The 22,952-nt window shown below is 36.2% G+C and overlaps 1 protein-coding gene across 8 annotated transcripts in view; it reads left to right on the forward strand.

Moving 5' to 3' along the window:
* The first annotated feature begins 8,904 nt into the window (after positions 1-8,904).
* The window catches only part of WDR17 (WD repeat domain 17), a 104,095-nt gene continuing 90,047 nt past the window's right edge, over positions 8,905-22,952 (forward strand). For 2 of the 8 annotated variants that reach the window (XM_047772277.1, XM_047772280.1), the window contains exon 1: positions 8,916-9,081. The gene's annotated coding sequence lies outside the window, so the exon portion shown is untranslated. Of the gene's footprint in view, positions 9,082-22,952 lie in introns of all 8 variants that reach the window. The other 6 variants (XM_047772279.1, XM_047772283.1, XM_047772284.1 and 3 more) reach the window with 5 other exon arrangements.

Below are 22,952 nucleotides of genomic sequence, written 5' to 3' on the forward strand. Positions count from 1 at the left end.
TTTAAATTATCTATCTTGTTAAAGATTTCAGGGTCAAACAGGTTCTCCCTACTGATAACTAAGAAAAACAGGGGCCAAAGGCATGATTTTGCCCACACTGATTACATCGGGAGGGGGCATGAAGCATATCTACAGAATAGTTACAGAATACTTCCTACATATAGTTAATATCAAAGGAGAAACTTTATGTGAAGCATATTTCATTCTGAATAGAAAAGAAAATTTTTAAAAATCTTCAAAAAAAAAAATCCAACTCACTTGATATCAAATGATTGCAGTTGAGAGCACATCACCACCAGAGGGCAGCCTAACCACACGAACAGATCGTCCATCTTCAAAGTAACTGGTCTTGATTATCCAATACCATTTTAACAAAATGTGACTTAAATCTCTCCTCTACTTTTTGTTTTCCAAAAGCTAAATTGAAATGCTAAGACTTTGCAATCACTGTGCTGTTTTGTTACCTTCTCTAGTTCTTGGTGATAAATTCCACTAATCATCTTGGTTTGCCTGGGACTGAGTGAATTCTGTTTCCAGCCCTGGAACTGAACCCATTGCAGCCATGAGAGCAGTGAGTCCTGATTACAAGACCACCAGGGAGCACTCCCCTCTCTGAATTTCAGCGTTCCTTGCTCCCCAAGTCCCATTTCGCTGCTCTACTCTGAGTCTGAGTTTTATCTATTGTTTGTGTACAAATTCGAGCTCCACTCCACCCACTCCTCCACCTGGCAATTTACTCAGTCTTACCTGGTTATGATATGACTGGGTGAGTCACCACATGCCACATAGAGTATAAGGGTCTATTCCTCCTAGAGATGGAAATCTATGGAACCACCCTCTGCAGCCACATGAGGACATTTCTTCAAAGTCTCAGAGAAGAGCCAAAGGAGTAACACTTTGCAAACCCACCTTCATGAGCCTTCCATTTTTATGCCAAAAGGCACTCAGGAGGTATAGGCTATTACCTGGTTTTCCTTCCTTCCTTGCTGTGCAACCCTCCTATTCTCCGTGTGGCTGTTGTCCTCACAAGCCTGGCTAAAGACCAGGAAGCAGTCTGTGCTGCCCCTCAACCTCTGTGAAAATCAGCCCAGTGACCTTCTGGTATGAAGGGATTTCCTTAATCTATGCTGTTCACAGAGTATTGGTTTTTTGAGATCATCTATTTGGGAAAGTCAGGAATTGGATGGACCACTTAGAATCAAGCTGAAGAGTTGGGTTGAGAGCTGCAGTGGGAAAAGTCTACAGAGTCCATCACTGGTACTCAAAGTATTACCCAGGACCCCTGTGGTTCCTGAAATCCTTTCCAAAATTTTCACATGAAAATACCAAGGCATTATTGCCTTTTTCCTCTCTTGTTCTTTTATGACAGTTTTCCAGAGGTTTTATGCAAAAGTAGACATGGGAATCCAGTCATTTTCTTTTATTTTGTTTTGTTTTTGTTTTTAGGGCTGCACCCCAAAGCCTGTGGAAGTTCCCAGGCTAGGGGTTGAATCGAAGCTACAGCTGCTGGCCTACACCATAGCCACAACAACGCTGGATCCTTAACTCACTGAGTGAGGCCAGGGATCAAACCTGCATGCTCATGGAAACTAGTTGGGTTGGTTACCATTAAGCCACAACAGAAACTCCAAACCAACAGTCATTTTCTATTAAGCCATTCATTGGAGAGACGTCAAAATGTTAAACACTGCTACCCTTCTCACTAAATTTCTTGTTTTGGCAAATATAATTATTTTCATAGAAAATATGTTATTTATGATAATCTTCAGTGGGTTCATTAGTTTGTTTTAAAATAAATTATTTTAAAATTTTTAATTCTCAGTGTTACTTTTGAATGCCATAAATATCAATAAAAAACAACCCATATACACACATTCTTTGGGGGTTCTCAGTAATTCCTAAGGATATAAAGACCAAGGCCATTAGGTCTTGAGAACTGCTGCTGTAGATTATCAAGTTAAACGTCATCCAAAAGAGAGGAAACAGAAAAACCAAAGTCAAGAATTAAATTTACAGCCAAAGTATTGATACAACAAAACCAGCCAGAAGTAAAATGAGTTAAATGTCAACAAGCAAAGACAGAGCCAGCAGAAAAACCAAACTTTAACTTCCTTTAAAACAGAACAGTAATGGGGATAACTGTGGTCTCACTGGCTGGTGGATAGTGAGCCATCAAGTTCTAGGAAATGATGACTATAATTACTGATGTAAGACATCTGTAACCCAGGGAAGCTTACGGTCTTGGGAGGGAATACTGCATTTGAGTCTATGTAAGGTTTACAGTCACAAATTAAAGGAAAATCAGTTAGTCTAATTGTGTGGTATTTCTTCCCCCCAATGACATTCAGATACTTATGTGCAGACAGCAAAGAATGGGTTGAATTGTTCTTAGGAAGAGTGATAGAAACAAAGATATGTATAAGTCACCTTCGGCTGCTATAACAAAATACCATATATTGGGTGGCTGATAAACAATGGAAATTTATTTCTTACAGTTCTGGAGGCTGGGGAGTCCACGATCAGGATGCCAGCAGATTCTGTGTCTAGTGACAGCACGCTTCTGGGGTCCTACATGGCCATCTTCTTGTCGTGTCCACATGGGGTGGAAGAGGTGAGGGAGCTCTCAGGTAGGGTCTTCTTAATAGAAAAAGATGTCTTATGAGGAATTAGCTCACATGACGAAGGAGGCTGATCAGCCCCACGATCTGCTGTTTGTAAGCTGGAGGTCCAGGAAACCTGGTGGTTTCTGTCCAAACCCAAAGGCCTGAGAGTAAGAGGGAACCAACGGTGTCCATCCCAGAGTCCAAAGTCTTGAGGACCAGGATGCTAATATCCAAGGGCAGGAGAGATGGACATCCCAGCTCAAGGAGGGACAGTAAATTTGCCCTTCCTCTGCCTTTTACTGTATGATGACCCTCAAGGGATTAGACAAATGTCCACCCACACTGGGGAGAGAGGATCTTCTTTATTTAGTTTTCTGAATGAGATGCTCATTTTTTCCAGGACTATCTTCACAGACACACAGAAATAATGTTTTACTAGCTATGCAGGCATCCTCTAGCCCAGTCCTGCTGAAGCAGGATCAGAGGGGAAGACTTTGTACTGGGACCTAAAATCTTCAACAAATCAGGGGATGGAGAGGGAGACTGATGTACAGAAGCTAGACAGCCATACAAATGGAGGGCAGAGACTTTCCAAAGAGCTGGCATTTTTATTCATACCACTGTCTCCTCTGAGAGAAAACAAACTCCAGAAGGTCAAGAATACCAATCTATTTAATCTTTCCTTATGCAACACTAAGATTCTCAGGATAGGGGTGGAGAGAGGGAGAGAAAAGAGGAAAGGAAGATGCGCAGAGTGAACCAGCACAGACTGGGGATACAGACCTGAGGAGCAGAGAGTCAGCAGAGAATTTTTCAAACTTTTAATGATACGCAATAAATTAGCAAATATTAGGCATTCACTGACCTGCTTAAAGAGACATTCAAGAATGACTTATTGGAGTTCCCATTGTGGTGAAACGGGATTGCTGGCACCACTGCAGTGCCAGGACACAGGTTTGATCCTCTGCCCGGCACAGTGGGTTAAAACGGCAGTGCTGGCATTGCTGCAGCTACAGTGTAGGTTGCAACTGCAGCTCAGATCTGATTCCTGGCCCAGGAACTCCATATGCCACAGGGCAGCCAAAAAAGTAAAAACAAAAACAAAAACAAACTGACTTAATTTGCCCACACTCTTCTTTTGAGAAAAAAACAAAAACAAAAACATCAATATTAACTTCTCCAGAAAGAGAATTTGAATCCACTGATTTCTTGTTCCTCTTTCATCCCTAAAAATCCTCCAAACTATAATAAAGTTGTGGTGTCTGGAGGATGGCATAGGGACAAGGGAGTGTAGGAGTATGGAAAAACAACATTCAAAAGAATAAGACATACTTTTTACCAATTTAAACTGTTGTGCTTCTTAGAAAAATATGTTAGGCCATAAAATCAAGCAATTTATAAGTTTGTTATCTGGAAATGCACAATGTGACATATATTGTTTTATTGTTTCATAAATATATATTCAGAGACTTTTCTTTCTCTTTTTCCATTTGGCAAGATGGCAGTGAATAGAAATACTGTAACAGAAGAAATCCTCTAAGGTTTAATTTTACAAGCATAGTGAAGGGAAATTTGGCCATGCACTGAACAAGATTTTATAAATGCTAGATTTGAACTTGTTTATGATCTTAAGCATTTTAAAAATATGCGGAAAATGAATAAGTGCTCTTCAACCCAGACCCACTAAAAGATTAAAATTGTGGCTAAAAGATGAGATGTGGCAGTGATCCCTGGAACAAAAAGCTTTGTCTTATGGCCCAAAGTCTTCTGAGATATTTTCAGCAAATTGCTTCATGCGAGACTCCCATTCATAGCAACAACATCTTGTCTTATTTTCACAGCAAAATGGTCTAAGGCATATTTTCCAGAACCAGAAGTCTGAACCTTGCTTTGTTTTGCCTCTGCTTAGTCTGTTGCACTATGTCAATCTATTATATATATTTCTTTGATGCTCTTTATAAAGCTTTGATAAATCTTACTTAAATACAAAGACAGATATGGATAACAAATACATAAATACTGAAAACATTATCATTATTTAAGAGGAACTATTATAAACTTAAGGTAGCAGCTCACATGGCTGTCAAAGTAAATAAGAATAATTTTGCTTATGTTTCTATTACCTCCCAATATTCAATGCAAATATATGTTCAAATAGCATCTTCCATTTAAAATAAAAAATATAGTCACAAACTTTTCTTTCAATCTGATGGGCCAGTTGTATACTACTGGGACATTTCAGTATGAACTGGAGACAATTATTTGCTGAGGTCAAACAATAATTGCGGAGAGAAAATCGACATACCGTGAGGTATGGCTTTGGCAAGACACAGAGATGGTGGATTCTGGGCATGGCACCTACGGTCATCTGTCTTTGATGCTTCTGACAGCTGGAGATGAGTGGCACATTTTCAAGGCTGTAATAGATAAATAGAAAGAAAGAAAAATCAATGGATACATAGATTGATGGCTTTAGAAACACCAAGAATCGCAATGCACCCAGTATCACCTTTTTAGACACATTTGAGTACCTTTTAGTGGTAAACTAATGAATGTTTAACAACCAACACTCTGAATAAAACAATGTGTACATATACATATGCACACACGTCTATTCTGGATTTTGCTGAGATAAAGGTTCTGTTGTATGTAATTTACATATAATAATATAATATCTTATATTCCATGCAGCTAATTGATTTTCACCGAATTCTTTTATAACTTTTACCAACTTATGATTGAAATAGACAAATGAACATAGTGCTTTAATGCAGATTGATATTTTCATTTATGTTAATGAGTCAAAAGCAAAACAATGAAGGCCTTTTCATCATTGATCTCACAAACTACTTTGCAGCATTGGAAAATAGTTTTTGAATACTAGAAGCAGAGTTCCTCAATTTTTGTGCTATTTATATTGTAATGCTATAGACACAACCCACTTTACAGTTGAATTGCATTATTAACATTTTCTCAACTACCATTTGATCCAGCAATCCCACTCCTGGGCATCTATCCAGAGAAAACCACGACTTGCAAAGACACATGTACTCCGATGTTCATTACAGCGCTATATGCAATAGCCAAGACATGGAAACAACCTAAATGTCCATCAACAGAGGAGTGGATCAAGAAGAAGTGGTACATATACACAATGGAATATTACTCAGCCATTAAAAGGAATGAAATACCGGCATTCTTAGCAACATGGATGGACCTAGAAACTATCATGCTAAGTGAAGTCAGCCATACAATGAGACACCAGCATCCAATGCTCTCACTGACATGTGGAATCTGAGAAAAGGACAGACTGAACTTCTTTGCATAACAGATGCTGACTCATAGACATTGAAAAACTTATGGTCTCTGGAGGAGGCAGTTTGGGGGGTGGGGGGATGTGCTTGGGCTGTGGGATGGAAATCCTGTGAAATCAGATTGTTATGATCATTATACGACTACAGATGTGATAAATTCATTTGAGTAATAAAAAAAGTAAAAAAAAAACATTTTCTCTATCATTTTCTTAAGTTTACAACAAGGATTGGCAAATAACCTATATAGGTCAAATTCAGTTGGCCCCCTTTATTTTTGTAAATAAAGTTTTTTTGGGACACAGCCACACCTCTCCTTTCATGCTTTGTCTAATAACTGCTTTCAAACTATAACAGTAGAATTAAGTAGTGAGATGAAGGCTGCATGGCTTGCAAAGCCTAAAATATTTACTACCTGGCTTTTTCCAAGAACAGTTTTGAAACTCCATAAATAAACCAGCACTTACCAATAGAACTTTCTGTGACAATGAAAATGAAAATAAAGCTATTCTTTATCTGTGCTGTTTAATACAGAAGCCACTTAACCACACTGACTACTGAGCAATTGAAATGTGGCTATTGTAACTAAGGAACTAAACTTTTCATTCTTTTTTATTTTAATTAAAAACAAAAACACATTTTGCTAGTAGCTACTTTGTTACACAGAATAGGTCTAGACAGTTAAGAAAATCATGAATCATGCCCTGATTTGCAGCGTTTGCTGATTTGGTGGTTGTAAATACACCCACTTTGGGCAATGTCAAGCCTCCAACATCATAGCATAGAATGACAAGTTGGGAAGAAATATACGATACTATATAGTATTTCAATAATGGAGACTTGACATAAATAGACCTAATAGACATAAATAACCTCAAGAGCATAGATACAAATAAAATACTAAAAATAGTAAGTGATGAGTTATATTTATTACTTTGTTTTTAATAACTTTTAAAATTATAAGTTTATATCATTTAATTTTAACAGGAGCTGTGTTTAACAGAGGGTTGCTGAAACCCTGAAAAGTTTGACAGCTCTCTCAAGCCAGTGCAATCTGGCTTCAGCCAGTGTATCTATACCACATACAATAAGTTTTAAAGTATTTACTTCTCTACATATTTACCTCACCTCAGTTTTATCAGGTTTTTTTTGTTTGTGTTTTTTTTGGTCAGGCTTATTTCTGTTCTCTTACCATTTTTACATTAAAATTAGTGTGAAAAGGCTAATTTTAAAATTAGTAAGAAAAGGCCACTTATTGTGAATCTCAAGCCCTTCTGGGTCAATTTTTCTAAAATTTAGCTTAATAAGTTCTTCTTAGTTGCTTTTTTAAATTTAGAATAGCCACTGAAAAATGAACTTGTCACATTAAATGGTCTTGAACACCTTTTGCGAAGCCACTGCAGTCATAGGATCATCTAGCCTTGAAGATGAACCCACTGCAGTTAACTGATTCCCCCAATTGCTCTGCTTTTAGATTTAATCATTAAGAACTCTATGTACTCTAAGTGTTAGGAACTAATGATGGCCCTGAAACTGGCTGTCAGCCTGGGTGACTGACAGCATTTTTGTTTATGAAATGAGAGCATCACATTAAATATTTGTTGAATAAAAGAATGAAAATGACAATAAAAAGATCTTTTCCTTAGAAATCAGGTTATACTATTTCTTTAGGTTCTGGATCTAACCACATATGTGATAGTTTATTTTATTTTATTTTTTTATTTTTTTGCTTTTTAGGCCTGCACCCAAGGAATATGGAAGTTCCCAGGCTAGGGGTTGGAATCTGAGCTACAGCTCTCTGCCTACGCCACAGCCTCATTAAGGTGAGATCTGAGCCGCAACTGCGACCTACACCACAACTCAGGGCAACGCTGGATCCCCACCCACTGAAGGAGGCCAGGGATCCAACCCACCTCCTCATGGATAATAGTCAGATTCATTTCCGCTGGGCCACAATGGGAACTCCCCACATGTGATAGTTTAAACCTCCCTTTCCAAACAAGTGAACCAAATCACAGCAAAGGGAAAAGAGAACTGAATTGGGAGTTTGGGATCATGGCGTCAGTTCTGCTACTGAAATAGCTATAGGTCCTTGACAAATTCTGTAGCTTTCCAAGCTGAAAGATCTTCATCTTTAAATCATGAATGTACAACCAATTTCTGATGTTTCATTTGGTTTTATGATTCTTAACTGGAGAGCTGGAACAAATTAGACATAAAAAACCTTCTTTATCCAACCAATGGACACTCTTGTCTTTGACAACTTTTTCTCTTCATGTATACTGTTGACACTGTACCAAGCAAACATATGTTATAAATGAAAATGATGGCCTATTTTCCCAGAAACATTTCTTTTGATCTCCCCTCTTAATCATTCTTATTTCTATCACCTTAATTCTGACCATTAGCATCTTTTCCATAAACGACTGAATTTTCCCTCTAATTGATCATGCTTTTTATTTCTCTGTACCCTTATGTACCTCCAACATTTCCAAGTTATCTTTTCTCAAGAGAAAGTTCTGGTTTTAGAGGTTAATATCTAACCTAAGGAAGAACAGAACAGACAGCATTCCGTACTCACATTTCAGGCAATGGTTCAAGATTAGTGAACCCTAGACTCTGAAGGAGGCTCAACTCTCTGCCTCAGGCTCCTCAAGAAGGAGATGGTGTGATTTATTTATTGTATACATGACTCACTTTCCTAGAAAGGGCAGACGCGGTAGGTGTAACATGTTAGATAGTGGTTCACTGTTTTTTCCTCCACTTTCTGCTTCGCTGTAAACTCTGTGGAAGCCTAGCCCAGGGCCTGAGAACCACATCCTCAGCGCAGATTCCTGGTTGCCAGGTAACCACCTCCTGGAGGCGTGAGGGGTCTCCAGGGGTTGCGAGCCGCTTCCGCCTCTCTCCAGCGCTCCAATCAGCGGCCAGCGTAGATGTCACGTGAACCCCGGGGCGGACCGGAAAGCCGCGCGCTGGGTCCTGCAGACAGAGCGATCATCTCCGCCCTTAGAACCCGCGGCCGGGCCGCCCCGCCCTGGAGCCCTCGGCGCAGGAGGGGAGGGCGGGGCGGGGCGGGGCGGGGCGGGTCCACAAGCCGAGCTCGCGCATCTGCCGCGCCCGCTTCAGCACCTTTTGCTGTCCGCTGCAGTGGTCGACTCCTCCTCCAGGTAAGCACCGCGGAGGGCGGGTCGTGGTAGCCGGGCGGGCGCGCGCTGGAATAGGGTGATCTTCGAACCTAGTGGCGTCGCGTGGGGGTTCCAACCTCCCCAGCAAGGGTCGCAGGTCCTCGGGGCTTTGCGCGCGATGGTGCCTGATGTGGGAATCCCTTGAGAGTCAGTCACACACCTGATCGCTACGGGGCACAGCAGGCAAGCCTTTACACATCTGAACTGACACTGGAGTGTCACCCACAATCATGACGAAAGGCACAGTTTTCTTTTTATGTTTTTAAGCTTATTCATTACACATACGTCTAGAGTCTAGATCGTCATTTTCATACCTGTGCCCGCAGGGCACCTCCCCAGGTAGGATCCCCTACCCCTTTGAAAGTGGTCTTATTCAGGTTGTGCCAAGAAACTTTTGAGTAAAAGAAAATATGCTCCAGAAAAAAAGACAGTATTGAATGTCAGAGGCACAGTACGCGTGAAGTAAATCATAAAAAAAAAACCTTTCCTATTTTTCAAAAACTAATAAATCCAGACTTTTTGCATGCAATATTAAAAGGAGCAAATCTTTGAACTGACTTTTTCTATATTAATTAAAAGCGGTTGATTTGAATGAAGTTTAGTGATAACTTTATCATATATCAAAAATAAATCACACTTGTTTTTGTAACTTCCGTATGTGTATTTACTTATTTGTTTGTGTCTCTAACAGTGATTTGAAGAGAAGTATTAGATATCTGAATCTTTCATTGGCTGAGTATTTCAGATATGTCCTTCAGAGAAAATCATTCCCCTACCACTTTGTATAACCGAAGTTACAAGTCCTTGAACATTTAAAATAACCTTAAGTAAAGAAAAAAAGGTTTTCCTTTAGGTTTTGTTTCTCTACAGAGTAAATGCTTTGGGGAATTTCTAAGATTCTCTTCAGGTATCCGGATCTAATTTCTTATTCACAAATCTCCAAGGAATAGTCTCATCAACAGTCAGAGAACAATTTTCATGTGATTATCACTGAGCACAGCATGGTCTTGGATGGGGAGCTGATGATTCAGGGCTTGTGATTACAGCCTCTATAGCAAAAGCACCCTTTCACATCCTTTTGATTCTGCCTCACTAGCCTAGGTGTGCAAGAAAGTGGCATAGTTACAGCTTTCCTGTGTGAAGGCAGAGATCTGAGAAAGTGATCTGTCTTTCCTGTTCTATGATCTAAAATTAAATATAGTGATTAAATGCAAGTGAAAAATTGTCAGTTAATTCAACAAAATTTTGGGAAACATGCTTTAGTGGATTGGTTAGAGATTAATGTTACAATTGCTAGTTTTAGGTCATTGTGTTAAGAGTTCCTGGGAAGTTTTCTAAATGGGAATAAACCAACAGCCTGTTTCAAAGGTCACATGTGGAAAGAAAACTCATATATTAAGAGAAATAAGTGTAAACTTACTCTATATTAAAATGGCCAGTTGAAATTTATTATTTATATTGATTTGGTCTTTCTCAGGGTTGCTATTAATAGGTATACTTAACTATAAGTATCTGAAAAAATATTAGATGTATTTACTTAAAAGTTTAATAATTCTTCATTCTTTCAGTTTTCATAATTAAATATTGCTGTACTAAAAATTTTTATTACCCACTAGCTGCATAATAATTCTATATATTAGAAAGCTACAATTGATTCAGTTTAGAAAATAATTTTTAAATTCCTCTGCTCCTAGTAAAGCGACCACTAGGGGCTAGAGTGTTTTTGTCGTTGCTTTCTATAGACTCTACCTTGGAACCCCTAGCCTGTGCATAGGTGAGGCAAGGGGCAGTTTTTATATTAGAGAAGAGTAGTGACAGTTTTATTTTCATTCATTCGTTTGTTTATTTTGTCCTGAAAGAACATGGAAGTCCAACAGGAGTTCTTCGATTGTCACTGTCAATAAAATATGTGCAGTTCTCCAGACTACCTTATTTTATTTCCCTAAACTCTATAATGAATACTAAAATGAAATTCAGACAATTTTGAAGGAGTTACATTTCCTTCCTGTAGTCCAGAATTTATTCGAAGTCAGATATAATATACAAGAACGGTAATGGTTTGCCAGATTACCGAATAACATGTTTTACCCAGCCATTCATGGTAATTATGTGTATATAAACATTACTGCTACTTTCTGCAGTTGCTGAATTATCTCATCTTATATTGTGTATATGTAGTCCATTTAGCAGGTTGAAGTATTAAAGTGCGTAGCTTTCTATGTGTCTTCAGGAACAGAGATCTTATTGAGAATATTTAATTCATTGTACTAGGACATTGGGAGGGATTTCAGCACCCTCCCCCCTTTTTTTTCTTGTGAGAATCATTTATTAGAATAAGAGTGGCTGGCATTTTCAACATCCAAGACCATACACACCTCGTTCTGTGATAATCACCTGGAGATTTTTCATTGTTGTTGAGACTATTCCTTGGAGATTGCTGAGCAAGAAATTAGATGTGGATACCTGGAGAGAATCTTAGAAATTCCCCAAAGAATTTACTCTGCAGAGAACAAATCCTAAAGGAAAACCTTTCTCATGCTTAAGTTTACTTAAATCTTCAGGAAGGACTTATAACTTCTTATAAGAATTACTAGGGAAATATTATAAAAATTGCTAGGGAAATATTATAAAATGATCAGCTTTGACCAAGACTTTGTATATCAAAAGAAAAAAAGAGTCCCATCGTGATTGACTAGAAAAATTTCTACAGTTCTCATGGTAAAACGTGGGGTGTCATATGAGGAGACAAAATTCAGCTTGTTCTCACTTGATCTCAATGACTAGGCAAATACAACTTGAAAAAGGCTAGATTGTGTTAAAAAAAAAAAAAAAGGCATCCTGGAATTGGAGCCACAGGTGACACTTGCATCTGGATGTCACATTATCAGCTTACTTGAGTGAGATGATTTTTTAAATAATGAAAAAATCTTACTTTTTATTACTTTCCATGTACTTAAAAGGTGATTTATTAACCTAATTATCTCCTAAAATTCTGAAATCTAAGTTCTAATTTAAGAAATATATATGTCATATAAAGACTAATATATATCTTGCACAGTAAGATCATAGGAGATAATTCATCAATGTTATTTGCTATTAAGGGGATAACTGATAATTGCCTTGTTCAGGAAAGCTCTTATTAAAAGATGTTAGAAATATTTTTCCATCCTTTGGTGAGAATGTTACAACAGTCAAAATTTGGTTTATAAGTTTGAATGCTCGGACATGCAGAACTCACAGAAGAGGTTGTTAAATAATTTACCTTCTGCTCAGATTTGTTTTTCTCTTCCAAACTGTTGACACTTTAAATTGTGAGCTTGTACCAGTATCCCAGGCAGTCTCATCTGCCATTACGTATAATAAGCTCAATTTCATATCTCATACACACAAAGAACCTACTTTCAAATTGGAAAGTAGAAAATAGTTCCTATTACATAGTGTTTGATGTGCTGCTGGAAAAACTTCATTTTCTGGTATAAAACAATAGTCCTGAAAATTGAATAGTTGGTTTATAAGAATTAGGTAACACTTAATTTGGGCCTAAGATAAAACGTTATGAATGAGTCTTAATGAGAAGAGTTATGCAAATTTTATTTTTAAAGTAAACATGGTAGCAGGTTTGAAGGAGTCATTTCAGAATTTAAGCTAGAAGGATCCTTAGAGACCAGTCTAACACTACTATTTTATAGGTAGGTCATTAAAAATATAAAGACTAAATTGCTCAAAATTGGGAAAATTTCAGTGGGAAAGCTTGTCAAGAACCTCAGGCTCTATCATTAAGCCTTGTGCTGCCCCCTAAAGAGGTTTAAAAATATATCAGCAACATTGTTTTCTCTTATTATATTTCTTCAAGTGACTAATAAAGAAGTTTAAATAGTTACGATTTAGATCACTTTTGTACTTTTTAAATGATTATTGTACATAATGAACAATTTGCATGTGTTTGGTCTCATAATATAGAAAGTTTGCCTAAACTATTAGTTTAAAAGTGTTTTCCCACAATTTGTACATTTTTAAAATTTACTTCTTAATGTGATTTAAATTCTGCTGCAAAGTCTTTTGTGATTTGGAGGAATCCAGTTATCTTATAAATTCTTTATCCTAATGCACCCCAATGGTACTTAAGTGTACCTATCCATCATATCTGCAACTGAAAGAAAAAAGAAGCTTTGGGAAGATATTTCTGAAGCCTGAATTATGGTTACTGGTGGGTACAACTTAGAAGTTCTGCTGTATTTATTTTCTTGACTTTCTGCCCTTTGGTACCAGATACCATCTAGAACAGAGTTACTCAACATGTGCCTTAGATCAATATCCTCAGCTTGTCAGAAATGCAAATTTCCAGGCCACACCCCTATCAAATTAGAATATCTGAGGGAGTACCTGGAATCTGTGTTTTAAGGAGCCTCAAGTGGTTTTCATGCAGAGTAGAGCTTGAAAAGTACTGATGCAAGCTACATTATGCCACTGGCCCTGGTCATTTCTTGAGCTGGCAGTATTTGTATACGATTCCACTTCTGAAACTTTACTTGAACTGCTAAATAAATGAACTCATTCCGGAAAATGCAATTGTGGATACATTTTATAGATACCTGTATTTTGGTAGTAGCTTTTTGGATATATCTTATTTTCATCATTAATTACATCAGTTCACCTTCATGGGAATTTTATGTTGGCTAAGGGGATGATTGTTGCCAAGTGGGCTGTCACTTAGATTAGCAGCCTCTCATATATGCATTAGTCCTGCTTTAGCTGATACAACTCTTTACTTAAACTTTAAGATTGATTTCAGGTCTCCTATCAATGTATGAATGCATGTATTAAAGACATTTTTGGATTTAGTGACTTTGTGTGAGCTAGTGCTTTTCATTTGAAAGTTTTCAAGCTTTATATTCATTTGATTTATTTTGCTGGTTTTTTCAACTGAATTGCCGAAAATAATTTTTAGTAGTCCTGGCCCAGAATATGAAAATGCCAGTTTAACTTGACTCTTTCTGCCATGAGGGAATCCTGATTTTCACAGACAGATAAATATAAAGAGCCACCATTCTTTAAAAACTCATAGACAAAATCCATCTTACAAAACAGATTAATTAGAAGGGCGACGGGGAGCCTCAGATTTATAGAGAATTCATGCCATAGCTTCTCAAGTCTTCCTACATGAGGAATGATCCTATTTATAAAAATAAGGCTACTTATTTTTGTCATGCCCTATTATTAATATAATCCTATAGCTTTTAATAATAGATACTTGTGTGTTTACTTTCGTAATCTCTTTCAATGGAATGTTTACCTCTAACTTTTTAGTTTACGAGTAAAAATATATGATTTCACTCCTCTATTTCCCCTTGACAGTCTCTCAGAACAGTTAATTGAAGGTGTATGAATGACCCTCTCATTCAAGAAAAGTGGATTACATCTCTGATCAAATTAAAAATCATTTCCACATTGCAGCTGAAGAGATTCTGTAGTCCTTCAGGCACCTAGAAAATCTAATTTCATAATTCAAAGCCATATGATTTTCATTTTGTTGGTTAAAATGTAGGAAAGTATAAAACTAAAGAAATAGATGAAATGATAGATTATGTAGATGGAGGAAGAATAACTGTGTTCACTTTGCCACATCTTTGAATCAGGTTCTTCATCTTCTTGATCTTACATATGATCCTGTGTTTTGCTGATCAAATTAGAATTCATATTGGTATAAGTGGTCATTCTTGGAGTCCAGACTAGAACAACCATAATGACCTTATTCTTTTCTATTTGCTATCTAATCCAGGATTTTAATGGAAGTTAATACTGTACTTGTGACCTATTTTATTGTCTAAGCTTTTAAGAACATCAGGCTTTGACATATGCTGGGAATACTTAGATGTAATGCCCTGCCAAGCACATGAAAGGTAAATTTACAAATAACTGAAATTTAAGAGATTAACCTCGGTCAGTAGAAGATACCAGAGACAGTTTATCTGCTAAATATCTTTACTATTGTTAACCAAGTAAGTACTTCTCAAGCTTTACTGGGATATAAATCAACTGGAAGTGATGTTAAGAAGCAGGTTTCCAGACTCCACCCCAAGACTGAACCACTGAATGTGATTCAGGAATCTGCATTTTTAGCAAGTTTCTCAGTTAATTCTGATGAAAGAGACCTGAGAACCACACTTTGAGATTCATCAATTTAGAGATCTTTAAAATTATGCTTCTCCTTGATAATCTATGGCTGTATGAATCAGTGAGAATAGTTGTCATTTAGAATTGTGGATGTTAAATGGGCAAAGGAGATCTCATTACTGGGCTGATAACTGCTTTAAAAAAAAAAAAAACTTCCAGTTTTTTTTTTTTAACAATTTCCAAATGTTTTCCAATGAGCACATATTCACTATATTAATGTTTTTAGAGTTGTTTGTTTATTAATGCAGGCAATAAACTTCTATTAAGAAAATTGGCAAAATTTAGTGTTCCCATCGTCGCTCAGTAGAAAAAATCTGACTGGTATCCTTGATGACGCAGGTTTGATCCCTGGCCTTGCTCAGTGGATTAAGGATCCAGCCAGCATTGCCTTGAGCTGTGGTATAGGTAGCAAATGTGGCTTGGATCTGGCATTGCTGTGTCTGTGGTGTAGGCCAGCAGCTGCAGCTCCGAATCAACCTTTAGCCTGGGAACCTCCATATTCCACAGGTGTGGCCCTTTAAAAAAAAGGAAAGGAAAGGAAAAAAAGAAGAAAATTGGCCAAATTCTGAAGAGAACAAAGTTCAACAAAACTACCTTCAACCTGTGCATTGTATGGCCCGTCTCTGACCCTGACCTTCGAACACACATTTTTGTGTACTTTCATTGGTTTTTCTCACTCTTTCTCAAGTCTGCCAGGAGTGCTGCCAGAGTGCCTTTCTCAAGCCTGCTCAGAGGGTCTGCTCTTGCCGCTCCCTCTGCTCTGTGTTGTTTTCCCCAGATCCCTTTATACGTTGTCTTGTCTCCTTTAGCTCTTCTTGAGAATCATCTCACTGAGGCCTCCCCATGCATCTTCAAAAAATTGCAGTATCAGCTCTAGCTCCAGAACTCCTTGGAGGACAACTCTTTCCCTGTATTCTTTTTCTCCAAACCCCTAATTACCTCGAACTAGTCATCCTTTACTTATTTATTTTGCTTATTTTCTGATTTCTTCCTTCACGAATAAAAACTGTGGAAGGGCAGAATTTTTGTCTGTTGTGCAGAGTGCTTTATCTTCAGTGCCTGTCTGGCACATACTTGATGCTCAATAAATATTTGTTGAAATGAATGAATAGAAATGTGATTATTAAAGGTTTAAAAAATACAAATAAGTCAAAGGAATAATAAATGTCCTACTATTAAATAGCCAACCATTAACCTCATAGCATGTCTTTTTTCTAATGTGTACATATGTAGAAATATAGATATAAATTATATCTATATCTATATACCATTTTCTAGCCAAAATTGTTTAATTGGAATTAATTCCAATTTGTTAGGAAATATAGATGATTTTCTATAAGAGAATGGACAGATAAATCCAAAAGATAAGATATATTGTAGGACAACTAGCACAATCTCTTCACCAAAACCAGTGTCATGATAAAAAGCACTGTTCTAGATTAACAAATCATAATAACAAGATTTAATGCATGGACCTGAATTGGATTCTGGTTCAACAAAGCAGTTGTATAAAGCACATTTTGGGGGAGAGTTGGAGAAAGATGGAAGATGGACTAGTTATTAGAAGAGATAAAACTTTAGTGACATGAAAAAAGTAAATATTTTAACTAACAATTTAAACACAAAAAGCAATTTATGTAATATTATGCATAATATGACTTTCGTGAAGCACATACTAAGATTTTATCTAGGAGGGGGTAAAATGGCTTCTTTGCCTCATTTATCTACATATTTTGATTTTCTATGGTGAACATATACAACTTGTAGAATAACATATTACTTTTAATTAGAAAATATTTATGGTCCTAAGAATGTGTAGTCCATTCATGTACACTATAACTAATTGGTATAACTTTTCCCTTGAAACAAGCCGTATAATCTCAGAGCTAAATATCCGGACCGAATTATTTTGTGCCCACTCCCAGCTCTGGCAACAGAGCTGCTTTCACTGAATGAGGTGGTTTAATCATGCACACACCTTACTCCAAAGCATATCTTCAAGCACTGCCATATGTAACTGCATCAATTATGATGCCATTGTGGATTTTATGCTGTTTATGAATACTCTCAATGGGAGAAAATTCTCTCAGGTCTTAGTATCAAAACTATATTTATCCTTCTCATGACTCATTAGTTGGTTTCTTGATTATAAACACTGACTTTTATAATCACCTTTCACTTGTTCTTTGACTTCTAGGAAACAGCCAAATCTCGGTCATCCTCCATCCAGTCTTCAGGATGGTGTGTTTCTGCATCTGTCTTGCTGCTGTCTGTATTTATTCTTTCCCTAGTTTTTCTCCTTGCCAAGACTTGTTCTTTTTTTCTTAATTTTTAAACTTGTATATGTTCTTTGGTTAAGATCTTTAACAGAATGGTCTGAGGTATTGATTAATTAATTGGCTGACCGAAGAAAAAATTAATTATTCTAGTCAAATCACTCTGGCTCAATAACCACAGTCCTATTCCTGATCCAGTTCAGTTACAAGAAAGTTACTTCTCTGGCCTTCATCATGTCAGCATTCTGTGAAAATGTAAAATGATTCTCATACTACAATGTAAAAATCATTCCCTAAATGTTCAATGAAAGCCAGCATTGTGGAAGCAGCCATGTGAAGACATTTTATGCATGACTAGTAGAGCTGCTTGGAGAATGCTGCTTATTCTTTTTTTTTGCCCCACTAATTTTCTTCCACTTTTATTGGGATATAAGTGACATATAGCCCTGTATAAATTTAGTGTGTACAGTATAATAATGATTTGACTTACATACATCATTAAATGATTACCACAATACATTTATTGAACATCCATCACTTTTAAAAAGAACATAATTGTTTATGACATGCCTAAATTAACTTGAGAGACTTTTTCAAATTATTGATTTATGATCTACTCTTTTCATATTAAGATGTTTTATAAATATATATCTGTTCATATATGTTATCTCATTTTTCTTTCAACTTTTAAATGTTTAAAATTTAAAATTCGTTTCATGATGATTCTTTTTAAATTATAAAAATACTTTGTGAGTTCTTTTTAAATTATAAAAATACTGAATACTAGAATTCAGTGCACTGGCGCAGTGGTTAACGAATCCGACTAGGAACCATGGGGTTGCGGGTTCAGGCCCTGTCCTTGCTCAGTGGGTTAAAGGATCTGGCGTTGCCGTGAGCTGTGGTGTAGGTTGCAGACATGGCTCAGATCCCATGTTGCTGTGGCTCTGGCATAGGCTGGCAGCTATAGCTCCGATTTGACCCCTAGCCTGGGAACCTCCATATGCCACGGGAGCGGCCCAAGAAATGGCAAAAAGACAAAAAAAAAAAAAACTTTGATACCAAATATTAAGAAACAAACCATACCATTGATTATCTGTGTAAAATGTGGAATTTAGCATATCTTTGTTTTCTTCTCTTTTTTTCCCAAACCTTAGTACCTGGGCAAACAAACTTAGACTTTTTGTTTTTTATAGCTACCATTTATAATATTAGTTTTCTTTTTCAATAGTTACTCTTGACTTGCATTTTTATAACTATATGACTTAGACATTCAGGTTTCTTTGCTTAATAAATTTTTAATTGCGTGAATTTCTGTATTAAGTTGTTTGCTTTGATTCACTTTTCAAAAGCCTATAATTTTAATTCAGGTAAGTTTTAAAGGAAGATCACATGGGTGAATTGCCTTCTAAATCCTTTCCTTTATGGCAATGTCTTCCTGTTTGTTTTCCCTTCACACATAAATGATAGTTTGGCTGTTTATAGAATAGTGAGGTTATTACAGTTCAGTTTAAAATAATTATTGTACCACTGATTTCTAGAATTCAGTGCACTGGTGAGATATGATGCCAATATGACTTTTCCCCATTTATACATAGCATTAAAAACAAAAACAAAAAAACCTTTATCTGGATGCTTATAGCATGATTAAAAAAAAATTAACCCCTGAATGCCTTAATACATATAGGTTTATTTTTTTTTTTCCTTTTTAGGGCAGCATATGGAAGCTCCCAGTCCAGGGGTTGAATCAGAGCTACAGCTGCCAGCCTACACCACAGCCATAGCAACATGGGATCTGAGCAGTGAAAATGTAAATTTATACATACTTCTTGGGAGAAAGGCTTTTTAAATTCCTAGCAGCATTGCAGATGATCCACCTATAGTAAGTGTCACATAGTAATATGACACCAATATAGTACCTTTGTGTTTAGTGAAAATTCCTCACAGGAATGATGCTGAGATCTTGAGTGCTACTGTGAGGTGTGTGTATGTTTTCTGTGATCTTATAAGAGCCACTTAGGATTTAGTTCCAGCAACAGAAAATACAACTTATATTTCTAGTTCATGTAACTAAGAAACTAAAGATGGAGTTAGGTTGTTTGTATGAGTGCATATATCACTCAGAGCCAACTTCAGTTCTCAGTGTCATTATGCACAGCCCTCTCAACCACGCTAGTTTTTGTCAAACCATAGGCAGTAGCCTCCAGCAATTCCAGGTACCTTCTCATGATAGCAAGATACTGGCAATAGCTCTGATTTCAGACTGTCTATGGCTCAAATCAACAGAAGACAAGTCCTCTTTCCCCAGTAGTTCTTATAAAAGTCCTGAGTTTCATGATGAGACACATTTAAGCTCTGTTCCTGCCACTGAATCATCAAAATGGCTGGGGAAATAATTAGCATAAATCTGAATCACCAGTTCCAGCTCAGGGACCCATGTCCTCCTGAACCTGGACTGAAGCATAAGAGGGAAACCACAACATAAAAATGTTTGGTTATATCTGGTGACTGCATGCAGGTTGAACCTAGGAACCAAACTGAATCTTGAAACTCTTCAGTTGGAATCTGAAAATGTAATAAGTGTTCATTAAAATTATGTTCTGCTATTTATCACTCTAGTTCTGCTTATATTTTAATCTTTCTTGTGGGCTTTTTTAATATGAAATAAATGTAAACTAATTAAGAAATGCACTGTTGGAGTTCCCATCGTGGCACAGTGGAAACAAATCCGACTAGGAACTATGAGGTTGCAGGTGTAATCCATGGCTTAGCTCAGTGGGTTAAGGATCCAACATTGCCCTGAGCTACAGTGTAGGTCGCAGACACAGCTTGGATCCCGCATTGCTGTGGCTCTGGCGTAGGCTGGTATCTACATCTCCAATTAGACCCCTAGCCTGGGAACCTCCATATGCCGCAGGGTGCGGCCCTAAAAAGACAAAAAGACAAAAAAAAAAAAAGAAAAGAAATGCACTGTTTTGGGAAAATGAAACCCCATAATGAGTTATTAGTTATGAAGCTATTATCTATTCCTTAACCCTTTTTAAAGTTTATAAGTAGAGTTTTTACTAAAGCATCCACACACACATATACTCTTCAACCAAGTAACATATTTTGAGTACCTCTGTCATCAGAAGGTCCATATTGAGTTCAATTAAGGAAACATCAATTATTTGTTACATCCAGTCAGATATACTGTAATCAGATTGGTGGACATTGACTGAATTAGAAAAGACAAGAACATGCTTTGTGGGGAATATCAGTTTTGTTTTGAGTTAGTTAAGTTTGAGATTCTATTTAATATCCAGGTGGGGGTGTTAAAGCAAGAAATTACATCCCCAGAACTTACCTATCTTTTACCTGGAAGTTTGTACCTTTTGACCATGTTCACTTAATTCCTCAAGACTATATGCAAATGTAGTGCTTGATAATACACTTTCTTCTATTTCTAAAATTATTTTTTTTAATGCTAGAAACATCTGCATTTTACCAGATGTTTTACAGAGGACATTTTGAATTCATTTCCTGTAGGTCTTATGAAATAGCAAAAAACAAAGATGACTTTTTTTACAGGAAAATATACCATTATCTAAAAATACAGATACTTTGAACGGTTTATTATACTCTTTATGCAGCATCCACTTTCATAAAAAAATCACATTCATTTAAAAAGGTACTCTGAAGTGTTTTTCTTTGAATTTTGATAGAAATTACATTTATGTATCTTAGAAATACAGTACATTTAAGAAACTAGTCGAAAGAGATTTTCTTAGAAAATCAAATAATTAAATAACAGTTAACTCAGAACTCCATTATACCATCTAATAACTAAAAATATTTTACTTAATGATGCACCATAGCATGTGCTGGACATTTTAGACTTAATTACCTTAGTGCAAGTAATTTTTTTTTTGCTGTTAAAACTAGGTCAACTTATAGATTCAAGTTAGGAATTTTGGTTAAATTTTCAGGAGATAAAGATTCAGTAATGCATGAAAAAGAACTTACTAGGATGACTATGATATATAACATAATCTCTAGATTAAACTTGAGAGAGTTTATATCCTTACAATATTAAATCTTCTAATCCATTAACATGCTATGTCACTACTTTTTTGTTTAGGATTTTTACATTTAATTTTGAGAGAGATTTCTCTGTAATTGTCTTTCTTATAAAGTCTTGTTCAGGTTTTAGCAGGTTATAACGAATTGATGTGATTCCTTTTATTGTACTCTAAAAGAGTTGTGGAAAATTTCTTCTTTGAATATCTGTAAAAATTCACCAATGAAACCACCTGGGCCTGGGAGATTGTCTGTGGGATGGTTTTAAATGCAGACTCATATTCATATTCAGTCTATTTAGATTTTTCTCATTATTTCATCAACTTTGATAACTTGTATTTTTTGAGGAATTTGTTTATTCATGCAAGCTATCTAATGCATTCCCACAAATGTGTTCCTAATAGTCTTTTATTCTTTTTTTCATATCAGTATGTTCTACAATGATTCTTTTCTTCATTCAGTGATGTTGATATTTGCACTCTGCTTTTTTCTTGATAAATCTAAAAGGAAATATCATTTGGTTTAGTTGATTTTCTCTGTTCTATGTTTCCAGGCATAAATGTGTTCTCCTTTTGTTGAAGTGGCATCCTTTTTCTACATTTTTAAAGATTTTGTTTGCTTTCATTTTTCTAGATTTTTGAGATAGAAACTTCAATCTTCAATTTTGTTTTCTAACTTCCATTTTTACTTCTTCTTTGATCCAAGGATTGTTTAGAAATGCATTGCTTAATTTCCCAATAGTTATGGATTTTCTAGTTAGCTTTCTCTTAGTGATTTCAGACTTAATTCCACTGCAACCAGAAAATATACTCTGGATGCTTCTAATATTTTAGAGATTGGTGAGGTTTTCCTTATGGCTCAACACATAGTTTACTTTGGTGATTACTCCAAGTTCACTTGAAAATAAATGTGAATTCTATCATTGTTGGTTACAGTATTCTACATTTGTCAGTTGGCTCAATTTCTTTGAATATGTTATTCAGATTTTTATACTCCTATAGAATTTTCTCTATTTTGTTGGATATTGAGATTTGTCATTTAAAGGCTTCCATTATGTCTATGGATTTGTATATTTCTCCTTTAATTCTGTCATTCTTGCTTTATATATTTGAAATTTATGTCATTTGGATATAAACTGTCATATCATTCAGTTGGATTCACTCCTTTAAGTAATAGCCCTGTCTCTCTAGTAATATTTCTGGTCTTAAAATTTATCTTAAAAATATGATAGATTTCTTTTGATTAATGATTATGTAGTATACAACTTTGTTTTTTAATAACCATTCTGTAATCTTATATTAAAGGATGACTCTTATAAGTAGTATATACTTGAGCTTGTAATAATCT

This window comes from Phacochoerus africanus, chromosome 3 (assembly GCF_016906955.1).
Source record: "Phacochoerus africanus isolate WHEZ1 chromosome 3, ROS_Pafr_v1, whole genome shotgun sequence".
Classification (NCBI taxonomy): Eukaryota; Metazoa; Chordata; class Mammalia; order Artiodactyla; family Suidae; genus Phacochoerus; species Phacochoerus africanus.